At 40.3% G+C, this 12,007-nt stretch overlaps 1 long non-coding RNA gene across 1 annotated transcript; it reads right to left on the reverse strand.

Annotated features, from left to right (window-relative positions):
* Positions 1–1,022: 1,022 nt before the first annotated feature.
* Positions 1,023–7,932, reverse strand: LOC116735041 (uncharacterized). Its single transcript, XR_004342317.1, has 3 exons — positions 7,726–7,932; positions 4,910–4,967; positions 1,023–1,507 (listed from the first exon to the last, which is right to left on the reverse strand). It is a non-coding gene; the product is annotated as an uncharacterized LOC116735041 (long non-coding RNA).
* Between the last annotated feature and the right edge of the window lie 4,075 nt (positions 7,933–12,007).

Here is a 12,007-nt window from a genome sequence, read left to right on the forward strand (position 1 = left end):
AGCTTTTGGTGGGCAAGCTCCTCAAGTAGTAGCTCTATGTTATCAGCTGTTGGTACTCTTCGACAGTTATGGATATCCATGATTTCCAGAAGCTCTTCTTTGTCAACACTCTGAAAATCTGAAAGGCAAGATTCAAACACCATCCGATCGTACTCTGTAACATACCTTAAGAAGCTATCAACAAGAGGACTCTTTATAGAACCAAGAACTGCTTGTTCCAGTATTACTGGAGCAAGTTTTATAGGCAGGTACTTCTGTTTTTGCCAGCCAAAGGCAATAATTCGGCCAATGCTTTCCCATTGTTGCTGTACAAAATCATGACGCAAGTAGGGGCACCTTAAAGTTATTGCCCATTGTACACTGTTCATAAAAGTCCTGCCAAAATTCTGAGAGGACATCCCTCAAAACTCCTCCATCATCAACAGCCTTTTCTCGCCTTCCATCAGGGAGCACCACTTGAATACATATGTCCTCCTGAGTGACACCTGGATCACAAAAATGTGAAATTAGTTCTTTCAGGATCTGGCCACGGTGAAGAACAAGGATTTTCTTAATCCCTTCTCTCTGAACAATTGGCTCGTTCAAAGAATCAAATTGTGAAGAAGAAAGCACTGGACTAGATGGCTGTGGAGACAGAGGAAGGGTGTCATCAAGACTGACACTATCTGTGTCAGAAATGTGTCCTGTGAAAAAGGTAACAGTGCCACTGTCTTCTAAAATGTCCCCATTGATTCCTGCATCTAGCTCTTGGACATTGGACAAATCACCCATGTCATCAGTAGAGTAAACTAGGTGAACATTATCACTGCTGCTGTTTGTCAGGACACTGCTGGTTCCAACATATATGGCATCAATGCTGTCTGGTGCTTTGGATTGAGTCAGTGGTGTGCAAACTTGAGAGTGAGTAGAAAACCTTAAAGTGTCTTGGTCATTTCCACTGGGGTTGTCTGGTTCTGAGTCGCTGCCAGTGTCCTTCTTTTTGGTTGTTAGGTAAAAACGCAAAACAGGTAGTTTTGGTCTGCTCATAAAGTTCTCCAACTGTAATATGTTCATCAAGTGAATGTTCCTGGAAATCTGTCATGTCAACCTCAAAATCTGTAATTCTTCCATGTGAATTTCTTTGAGACGGAAAAAACAAACCCACTGCCTTTTCAATTAAGTCATTTTTTCTACAGTCCTTTGACACATAAATTTTTCTTGTTCCACCACCTTTCTTTGTCCGAACTTGTAAAAGCTCCCCATCTCGAGAATTCATCCATCCTATCTCAACTTTTCGAACAGTTTTTTGAGCATTTCTGATGCTAACATTTTCTGAGATCTGCTTTTGATCGTTGCCTTTGTTCCTTGAAATCTTGGCTCTCAATCGGTCAAAAGGTTTTGATTTCCGGCCAGCAGGATCATTTTCCCTTCGTCTGCAATATCCGAGAAGTGCCAGTCGGTCACCATAAGATGGGAGATACTCCTTAAGCTGATCATCTGTCATGAGCAGAAGGACACTGGAGTCAATCTAGAAAACAAAAGTTAAAACAGTTATTTAACCTATAAAAATGGGGGGGAAAACCCAGTAAAAACAGCCACATGATAAAACTGATCTGTCTTCACCATGTCTCTATAATAGTGTTGTATGATAACTTCTAAATGTACTGATTTCCTTAGCAATCTAGCTACCTTATCCTTTTGCAGTCGTTGTATGACTTCCTCTGAAACATCCCGTGATTTTAAGAAGTCATATATCTCATCCATCCTGTGACAATTACACACAATAACTAATGAATAATGTCTAATAAAACATAACATTGCAAAAAATTTATTATGAACATGAGAATAGGGTTGAATGATATTACTGAAAAACATTTCACGATACAAGAATTTTTTATTATTTTATATCAATTATTTTTTTTATATCTGAAATACTGCCAAACTGGTGATGTGACCTTTCCCATTTTATCCACAGCTTTCACACCATAATGTTTTTTAAAAACATTTATGAGGCACAGTGGTGAAACATTAAACTGCTGCTCCGCAAGTTACTCAACAGCTTGTTGCTAGTTCACCAGTGAGTTAAATGAAGCCATCAACCTAGATGAGCTAGCCTTGAGAGGTTGAGAAGCCTTGACTGTGCCTACATCCTCCAGAATGGTATGTGGTTCTGGATCAGAGTTCAGAGAATATTCTATTGAATATTCTGTCAGACTTACTATCTATTGATATTGATCACGTGTGTATCGAGATACATATAACTGATTTATTGTCCAACCTGTTGTTGCGCAACACCCCCCCCTCCTTTCTCTACTCTCTCACTCTCTGCTTCCTCTTCTGAGAGGGGAGATGTGCTACCAGCTCTCCTTCTAACGGGTTAATTGAGTTTCCTAAATCTGCTGGGATCTACCCTGTCCAGAACTGAAGTAAACTCTGTTTAAGCTGGTTTCGAGAAACGATTCGCCTGGTTTCTGACGGCCTACATCCAGGTGTCCCACCCTTCTTCCCCCTGTGAATTAGCCAGACTGAGCAGCCTACAGCCAGCTAGTTTCACAGAGCACACCTGTTAACGGTCGCTCGTTCTCTATTTTACAACTTGCATTTGTTATTGAACCAGGTAGGTTTTAGTGACTCGGGCGAGTCCCAAGGATGATGTTTTACATTTGGGCTACCAGCAACCTATAAAACATTTTCCACTTCTTCCTCTCCAGAATCAAACATCACAGCTATTTTACAACCATCAAAGAACTTTAAGGTGACTCATTAACTGAATGTCCACAACATCTTTTAGATTTTCTTTATGCTAAATATTTTATTAGTAAGGCATTTTTGCAAGGGTCAGTACAGCTTAATTCAGTAGCAGAAATAATCAAATAAGTAAAATCAATCATCTAATCTATCTTTTCCTACTGCTGACACTGAGAACTAAAAAAGGGAACCTTTGAGAGAGACGGACGGAGTTTGGCGTTTCGAACCCCAGACCTGGCCTGATGATGAAGAAGGTGCTGCAGCAGGAGGAGGAAGTTGATCAGCGAAGGCAGGGATCTCTGTAGGTCTGATGGGCTTCTTCTCCGCATGGATCGTGAGGTCACACAGGACTTGGTGCTGGCAGGAAAAAAGGCACCAGTTCTTCTTCTTTGTCTTTGCCTTTGTCTTCATCTTTGTCTTTGGGGTCTGAACCCAGCCGATGAGAGAAGTGCGATTTGAAGCCACAGGTTGTGGGCCAGACGGGTTGGTCCCCATGCGCAGGACAGTCTTCGGCTCCGTGGCCCCGGCTCTTCTTCAGCTGCAGAGTTCTTTGTCCATCTCTTGGCTCGAAGCTGCCCGGAGGATCCAACCAAAGGTTCCTCTTTTGCACCCACCTTTTATAGGGTTTATCCACCTTTTGGTGCGTTTGCATTGGCTAGCACTGTTGCTGTGCTTGTTTCATTGGCTGACTGCTTAGACAGATGATCTCATATCCATCACTGTCTTACAGACATTTCCTGATGTCTGTGCTAATGTCTCAGGGTTGCTCAACCTCCTATGTCCCTTGCCTGCATGACCTTTTCTCTGAAACGTTTACATTGTTCAATCTGTTTCTAAATAAAGCGTTGATCATCTCTGCTCTTCTGTTAGTTCCCCCTTTTCCCTTAACCTTTCACCTTTCACCTACCATCTACCTCCAACATATCAGTGATGTTTAATTAATTGCAGTTACACCTTTTTACACCATGTCAAGTTCAATGTCAAAATCACATTTATATCACGTTTATTTTCTTTAGCTTCTCTGATTTAGCATTCATTTATGATTTTATAACCATAACTTATTAATTATACTTATTATAATCTTAATGTGAGTTATTACAGATGTTTTTCTGAAAAGAAACCAAGAATAATCCATGATTCTAATTATTTGATACCAAAGTTACAGTTACTTGTTTTTCTTGTAAGTGTTCTCACAAATGTAACTGTAAGTATTATTACAAGTAAACCTGTATTAATATAAAAATTTTATTTTGAATCTTATCAAATTACTCAAAATGTTTAGATTTCATTCTTTAAAACTTTCATGCTTTAAAATAAGGAATAGTCTCAGCTATTTTTATAAATCTGCAGGCTGGAAACTTCCTCTTTTTCCAGGAAACCTGCTTTTCCTGTTTCATGACTCTTTCTGTCTGACTATGATTTCTTATGATTAGATAGAAAAAAGTAGAATTAAAGCAAAGTTAGCATGAGACAAAAACAACACACACAACCAGATTTATTTTATTGACACCTAAGTCTACTGCTGGGCCTTGATGTCACTTGAGTGATTCATTTTAAAGATAACTTTATTTATTATTACTGTTAAACTTAAATCTCCAGCATGGGGAAGTGGGATGAGCTCGGGTTTTCTTGACACCCCCCTCCACGAGGTCAGACCTTTCACATGCTGGGAGTCCATCACCCTCCTGCAGTTCGCCGTCCTCATCCCCTGGAAAGAGAAGAGGTTCGTCTGGGATGTGAAGATGCAGATTCTTCATCCTCAGTTGTCACAGAGGGCTCAGTGTAGTCATCAAAACTCCACTTCTCTTGACAAACCCTACAAGACAAATAGAAACTGTATTTCAGACTCAAGCTCCTGCTAAAATAAAGACAATAGACAACAAAACAGCTGTACAGATCTGCAAAAATAAACCAATACACAAAGAAACTACATAAAAGTAATAAAGAAAAATCTACCAATCTACCAACTAAATGGTAAAGTGTAGAGCTTAGGTCTGAAAGTTCTGTTTACATTTTTCCCCTAAAATATTTCAATGGTTGAACAATTCTCAAAATGAAATTCCCATCTTTATAAAAGAGTCAAGTGCATGAACATCATCGAATGATTTTAGTTTTGATCTTAATTACTTTCATTTAAACAGATAATATGATAAATTGGATTTTCACAAGAGTTGCAACTTACCTCTGTTTAGGTTTAGGTTCAGGTCAAAGGAACCTCCTCTGTCTCTTTTGTAGGTATCCTGAAAGTTGAGTAAAGTTGAGGAGTTAAAATTTTCAACAGGGCCTGCCTGTTTTGGGGATTTTTTAAGTTCCTTGTTTTTCAATTTTTCTTATTTTGAATTGCTTTTGTAAATATTGTCAATGTAAAGCTGTAGATCTCCAGCATTAGCATAAGTGTACATGAAACTGCTAAGAAAACAGTTTGAAAACTGATGCATATTGTACTTCCATATTTTACTCTTGTCTATGTATCGACAAAAACAATTTAACGGGAAAGATAGTCAATCACATTATGCATAACAAAACGTGCATACATCAAGCTGTGGAGCTTGTTTTAACCTACTAGCTATTGCTTGTATTAATGCCACAAAATAATTATACATATTAACTTATTGAATTTTTGGAGTATAAACTTCTTATCGCACTCTGAAACTAGAAAATTCCTGAAGAAATTTAACCGGGGCCTGCCAAAGTGTGCCCGTCGGTTTGGACCCAGCGTTCTGATGCTAGAAATTAGCATCGATGCTAAAGAAAGCTGCAATCATATGAGGAGAATGACAAGAATGTTGACTAACATGTACTTGCACCATTCAGTATGATAAAGTAAGTGTATCAGCTAAAATTAGCAAAAATGCTAATGTTAGCATCATTGCTGTCACTAGCATGTGGGACATCACTAGGATGTTTTCTATAATGGTATTACTCCATTCAGTAGAAAAAACATGGCTAATAAGTCAAATAAATAGCTAATGGCTTATTTAAGCTAAAATGCTAATGCTAAGTCATGCTAACCTGAGAGAAAAAGATAATGCAGAATAATATTATTGCACCTCCTGTGGCGGTGCACTAACCTCAGGGGCATGATGAGGCTTTTATTTTGAAATTTTTGTTAAGCTTCATTTCCAAGGTGCAAACTAATCCCATGTATAACAGTCATTGGGTTAAATCAGTTATTTATTGCTCAAAAGAGCAATTACCTAATGTAAAATTTCTCAAGGCTTTTATTTTGAAATTTTTGTTAAGCTTCATTTCCAAGGTGCAAACTAATCCCATGTATAACAGTCATTGGGTTAAATCAGTTATATAATGCTCAAAACACAAGTAGTTGATGTAAAAATATTAAAGGCTTTTATTTTGAAATTTTCAGTATGCTGCATTTTAAAGGGCCAAACTAAACCCATGTGTAATAGTCATTGGGTTAAATCAGTTATATAAAGCTCAAAAGAGCAACTATCTGATGTAAAATACTCAAGGCTTTTATTTTGAAATTTTTGTTAAGCTTCATTTCAAAGGACCAAACTAATCCCATGTGTATCAGTGCTTTGGATAAAAAAGTCACATAAAGCCAAAAAGAGCAAATACCTGATGTAAAAATTGTCAAGGCTTTTATTTTGAAATTTTCATTAATCGAAATTTTAATTGCCACACTAAATCCATGAACATATCTTTCCCTACATGCTGTCAATAGCATGTGGGATATCATTAGAATGTTGTCTGTAATTGACTTACTCCACTCAGTATATTAAACATGGCTAATAAGTAAGAAAATAGCTAATAGCTTATTTAAGGTAAAAGGCTAATGCTAATGAACTGCCTTGCTGCGCAAGGCAGTTCCCTAACCTGAGAGAAAAATATAATGCATGCTAATATTATTGCACCGCCTATGGCGGTGCATTATCCTGAGGGGGATATTGAGGCTTTTATTTTGAAAAAAAACATAAGCTTCATATTAAATGATCACACTAATTAACATGTCTAACAGTGTTTGGGTTAAATCCGTTATTTACTGGCCAAAACAGCCAGTAGCTCTAAATGGCAGCTCAGCCCTCTGTTTTAACTGAGTATTGATTAGAACTACAGTGATGCGTATTTGTAGTCCTGACCAGCAGCCAATCGCCTCCTGTGTTCCATTGCTATGGTTATCAATCCTCTGCTAACTGTCATGTGTGTGTGACACAGAAAGGTGGAAAAAGATTTCTATCTTTATGAGACACCCCATTGGTTTATATGGAAAAAGCAGCCTGAACAACTCCTTGCCGTTCAGGAACTGAGAGAAGTATTGGAAAACCGTTTGAAGCATATGAAAGGGCTATTTGTCTTCTCCCATAGTTCCACGATTCATATTTGTAGCTCACTCACAGTAATTGCAGTGATGAGACAAAAATGGTGCATGCAGAGCTCAGAAATTTTTCAGAAATACATGGACGTGAATCTGGGAGAGCGTCAGTTATCCTGGCGCATGATTTCGCTCTGAAGCACCTTGACAGAAAACCGTAAGCCCTAGAGAAATTTCGAAAACATTTTACCGGAGCAGGCAGGCGTATCGATGTCATGACCGAGTTTGATACCAATTGGGCGATATTTGTGGGCGTGAGGGCGATCTCAAAATTAGTTTGGGGTCAAAAATTCTCTTCATTTCTCACTCTAAAAAAGCGGCAGTTGGTGTCAGTTAGGCTCTGCGTTTCGGCAGTTGGAAATTTGGCCCGTTTGACGCTTTTTACGTCGCCATCGTAAGTCCGATTCCTTATAAAAATAATAGCTCCCTTCTCGGCATCGAGCCGCACGTTTTGATACCCCAATAAAAACAATCTAATTAACGGACTACTTAAAAAAAACCCGGTTAAATATGCTATAACAAGGTTAGCACGCTTTGACGGTTAACCTGCAGCTAGCTCATGTTGCTAATACAACGAACGATGTACATAACACCACACGATCAAAAAGCATTCAAAACGAAGGAATCTAAACAAAATCAAAAATCAAAAAAGGCGAACCTACCTTTTACTGACTCTTAACGCAGTAGCAAAGGTTGGACCTTGGATTTAGGATTTAACTGGGAGCTGGAGCGGAGCTGTTATTCTAAGGAGGCTTGTCTCCAACTGCTCCGGTATCTCATAATTATGACTTTGAAAGTCGAAATTATGACTTTGAAAGTCGAAATTATGACTTTAAATCTCATAATTATGACTTTGAAAGTCGAAATTATGACTTTAAATCTCATAATTATGACTTTGAAGTCGAAATTATGACTTTGAAAGTCGAAATTATGACTTTAAATCTCATAATTATGACTTTGAAAGTCGAAATTATGACTTTGAAAGTCGAAATTATGACTTTAAATCTCATAATTATGACTTTGAAAGTCGAAATTATGACTTTAAATCTCATAATTATGACTTTGAAAGTCGAAATTATGACTTTGAAAGTCGAAATTATGACTTTGAATCTCATAATTATGACTTTGAAAGTCGAAATTATGACTTTAAATCTCATAATTATGACTTTGAAAGTCGAAATTATGACTTTGAAAGTCGAAATTATGACTTTGAATCTCATAATTATGACTTTGAAAGTCGAAATTATGACTTCCTGTTGGTCTTTTTTTTTTTTTTTTCATGGCGGAAATCGGCTTCCATAGAAATGGGCTTCCATAGTATTGTTTGGGTAGCATTATAATATTTTTGTTTCTTATAACAGTGTATTTATTTGTGGTGGGCTTGATCTCTTTTGTGGCCGCTGTAACAGTTACAACTGACAAACGTTAAAAAAACAGTTGTAACTGACAAACGTTGGTGTGTCAATTTACTGTGTGTTGTAGATGGAATGTTTTGTTCAGTTGGGTTATGTTAATTTAGGATTAGATTTTCTTAATTTCTTTTGCTATTATGTTATTTTATTTGAGGATTTTATTTTATTTTATTTTATTTTATTTCTTTGTGGAAACTCAGGATGTTGTTGACTGTTTGTTCAATTGAAAATGCGCGGCTCAGAATAAACGAGCTCTGCCAGAGTAACATTGTTTCAACTCGCTTCCTCTGTGATCCACAGAAATTGGTTGCAAAGGATTCATGTGCCTTTGCACCGCTTGATACTGGCTCAGATTCCCCGAGGTCTGGTGCCAGTAACATGTGCCTGCTATTATTGGTTTCAACCACAGTGCAAAGCAGCATCAGTATCTCCGTGTTTTAGGCTAAACATGAAGGGAAACTCGACCAAGTCCTGTTAGCCACTGTACTAGCCTGGCATAATATCGCCACTTCCTGGACATAAAATTATCATGTTTATACAAGATGCGTATCATGTTTTAACAAGATAACTATCACGTTTTAATAAGATACGTATGACGTTATAACGTGATAGCGCTCGATTTTTTCCCCCTGGATTAAATAGCAATAAGCTTCCGTACCAGTTTCAAAATTCACCATTTATGAAATGTAAAGCAAAATGCTGATCATGTTACCACAAAGGTGAATTTTAGTGTCTTTATGGTAGACATGTTTAAGAACTAAAATGTTCTAAATTTGTAATTCGATTGTTTTTTCTTTACTCAAAAGGAACCTAGTAGGTACATTTGTACATTGTTCTAGGACTTTCCATTTCTTGCATTATAAGAATCAGAAAAAAGTTTTGTTTGTCTTATGTAATTTATTTTCTAATACTTCAAGCATATATGAACTCATCTAAGTACATTCAATAAAATTTTGCATAAAAAACAATTTCAGTGTCATATTTAAAACTGCCTGTATAAACAGTACAGACTCAGAGAAATGAAATACCTACTCTGAACATTGTGTCATTCTAGTTCCTCTAGTAAGCACTAATATACAACATTCAAATTTCAGAGGCATTTTTTATTCAAATTCTGATGGCACATATTTATTTCCATAAATATGCATGAGAAGATAAAGGCCAGCCACAGTCCCAGAGCTCCCTCGTCGCCTCCAGGTGGTCCCAGAGCTCCCTCGTCGCCTCCAGGTGGTCCCAGAGCTCCCTCGTCGCCTCCAGGTGGTCCCAGGGCTCCCTCGTCGCCTCCAGGTGGTCCCAGGGCTCCCTCGACGCCTCCAGGTGGTCCCATGGCTCCCTCGTCGCCTCCAGGTGGTCCCAGAGCTCCCTCGTCGCCTCCAGGTGGTCCCAGGGCTCCCTTGACGCCTCCAGGTGGTCCCATGGCTCCCTCGTCGCCTCCAGGTGGTCCCAGAGCTCCCTCGTCGCCTCCAGGTGGTCCCAGGGCTCCCTCGTCGCCTCCAGGTGGTCCCAGGGCTCCCTCGTCGCCTCCAGGTGGTCCCAGGGCTCCCTCGTCGCCTCCAGGTGGTCCCAGGGCTCCCTCGTCGCCTCCAGGTGGTCCCAGGGCTCCCTCGACGCCTCCAGGTGGTCCCAGGGCTCCCTCGTCGCCTCCAGGTGGTCTGGCCCGTGTGCCGACATTGTCCGCCGGATCCAGGGATCTCCAGGGATTCGGCTCCTGCGCCAACGAAGTTGCCCCCTTAGTGGATGGAGGGATAGTTTTGGCCCCACTTGGAGAACATTCAATCCCCATGAAGACAGAAGAGCCCAGGCTGGGTTCCCGAAGCTGCGGCAGCGGCTTGACGCCCCCTACACCTTCTGGGCTAATTTACCCACCGACCTGCAGCTGAACCACAAACACCTTCCTGAGCAGATGGATTGCCACAGCAAGGGGCAGTCATGTGGCAATCCACAGCAAGATGACCCAGGCAAACATTTCAGAAAATAAAAGAAATGTTTCAATCACACCTTAGCAGAATTCAGAGACCAATGAACTAAACAGTCGTGATTTTAGACTGTGGCAGGAAGCCGGAGTACCCGGAGAGAAACCTGCAAACAGGAAACTACTTTTTGATATTTGCTAAAAGTAGTTTTAGCCAAAACTACTTTAAGCAAAAGAGAGGGAAGAAGACATGGGGCAAAGGTCAACTAGACAAGCCAAATAAATCAGCAATCATTTTTTTGGACTCTGGGAGGAAGCCGGAGAGAACCGGAGAAACTGCAAACCCCATGAAGACAGAAGAACCCAGGCAGGAATTCAGACCCAGGCAAACGGTTTAGTCAAGGAAAAGAAAAGAAATGTTTCAATCACACCTGAGCACAATTTAGAGGCCAATTAACTAAACAGTCTTAATTTCAGACTGTGGCAGGAAGCCGGAGCACCCGGAGAGAAACCTGCAAACAGGAAACCTGTCAAATCTTTTTACCTTTAAATCCCATAATTTGATTTAACTGAACACATCAGGACACATGTTCAGTCCCAGTCAGATTTCTCCAGCCTCGAAATGGTCAATAAGGATTTGTTCTGGGATTCTTTCATCTTCCGAATTTGTTAGTTTTAGCTCCTCTCCAAAAGTTCCTTGATCAAGAGGAGGGGCTGGAGAAACCGTAACGTCAGGTGTGACTTCATTTCTTACCTTTTCCCAAAGACATCCGTTGGTTGTTCCTTGAACATGAAACGCTTTTCCAAAAGCAGTTGCTCCCATCATCCTGCGAGACCTGGGACACACTTTTGTCCGCTATCGTCGCCATACCCGACGTCGCCATGCATGAAAGGTCCCGATGAAGCGGGAGCGTGGAGGGAAAAGGCGCCTCCTTCTGGCACCGAGAAGAGCATCAGAAATGCTCCTTCGGGCCGTGCTCCATCGGGCCTTTGCTTTGGCCTTCCACCTGCTCAGCAAGGTGTTTCTGGGGTCCCTCAGCTGCAGGTCAGTGGGTAAATTAGCCCAGAAGTTGTAGGGGACGTCAAACCGCTGCCGCAGCTTTGGGAACCTTTCAAAGATCAAGTTGATGATAAAAATCTTGATCCCTACAGAAACACCTATGACAAAACCCAGCAGCCGGAATGGAAACATGCATGAGAAGATAAACACCAGCCAAAGTCCCACGTAGAACCTAAAAGTGAGCTCCGGCCGGGCCCACATGCAGAGGTTTTTTATCTTCTCAAGCATGTCAGCCATGTTTCCAAAAAGCTTCTGGGTTTTCTGAGCAGTTTTGGCAATCCAGTGGAACATCTGAACCATATTTAGGTTCTCTTGTAGATGTTCCACTGGCTCACCCATGTCGGGTATGATGCTCCACTCGATTCTCCAGCCTTTGGAAATTAAATAATTTACAGAAAGCTGGAGAATCATGAAGAGCACGACGAAGGAAACGGTCCAGCCAAGCCACACTGTGCACATGTAGAGGAAGAAAAAACAGGCAGTCATGTGCACAGAGTGCCAGCTGGACAAAGCAGACAGGTTTCTAAAAAAGTGTTCCACAGGTCTCATGTCTTTCTCAA

The sequence above is a fragment of the Xiphophorus hellerii genome, chromosome 16 (assembly GCF_003331165.1).
Source record: "Xiphophorus hellerii strain 12219 chromosome 16, Xiphophorus_hellerii-4.1, whole genome shotgun sequence".
NCBI classification, from domain to species: Eukaryota; Metazoa; Chordata; class Actinopteri; order Cyprinodontiformes; family Poeciliidae; genus Xiphophorus; species Xiphophorus hellerii.